Source organism: Bison bison, unplaced genomic scaffold (assembly GCF_000754665.1).
Source record: "Bison bison bison isolate TAMUID 2011002044 unplaced genomic scaffold, Bison_UMD1.0 scf7180017864172, whole genome shotgun sequence".
NCBI lineage: Eukaryota > Metazoa > Chordata > Mammalia > Artiodactyla > Bovidae > Bison > Bison bison.
Window position 1 is genome coordinate 2,806,269 of NW_011494744.1, and position 840 is coordinate 2,807,108.

At 43.3% G+C, this 840-nt stretch overlaps 1 protein-coding gene across 2 annotated transcripts in view; it reads right to left on the reverse strand.

The window, feature by feature from the left end:
- TNKS2 (tankyrase, TRF1-interacting ankyrin-related ADP-ribose polymerase 2) overlaps nt 1–840 on the reverse strand; it is a 48,999-nt gene that overhangs the window by 9,643 nt on the left and 38,516 nt on the right. The window lies entirely within an intron of this gene.

Here is an 840-nt window from a genome sequence, read left to right on the forward strand (position 1 = left end):
CATGTCCATTGAGTCGGTGATGCCATCCAACCATCTTATCCTCTGTTGTCCCCTTCTCCTCCTGCCCTCAATCTTTCCCAGCATCAGTGTCTTTTCAAATAAGTCAGTTCTTCGCATCAGATAGCTAAAGTATTGGAGTTTCAGCTTCAACATCAGTCCTTCCAATGAATGAACACCCAGGACTGATCACCTTTAGGATGGACTGGTTGGATCTCCTTGCAGTCCAAGGGACTCTCAAGAGTCTCCTCCAACACCACAGTTCAAAAACATCAATTCTTCGGTGCTTGGCTTTCTTTATAGTCCATGTATGGGCACATCCATACATGACCACTGGAAAAACCACAGCCTTGACTAGACGGACCTTTGTTGACAAAGTAATGTCTCTGCTTTTTAATATGCTGTCTAGGTTGGTCATAACTTTCCTTCCAAGGAGTAAGCGTCTTTTAATTTCATGGCTGCAGTCACCATCTGCAGTGATTTTGGAGCCCAGAAAAATGAAGTCTGGCACTGTTTCCACTGTTTCCCCATCTATTTCCCATGAAGTGATGGGACTGGATGTCATGATTTTTGTTTTCTGAATGTTGAGCTTTAAGCCAACTTTTTCACTGTCCTCTTTCACTTTCATCAAGAGGCTCTTTAGTTCTTCACTTTCTGCTGTAAGGGTGGTGTTATCTGCATATCTGAGGTTATTGATATTTCTCCCAGCGATCTTGATTCCAGCTTGTCCTTCTTCCTCCAGCCCAGCGTTTCTCGTGATGTACTCTGCATAGAAGTTAAATAAGCAAGGTGACAATATACAGCCTGACGTACTCCTTTTCCTATTTGGAACCAGTCTGTTGT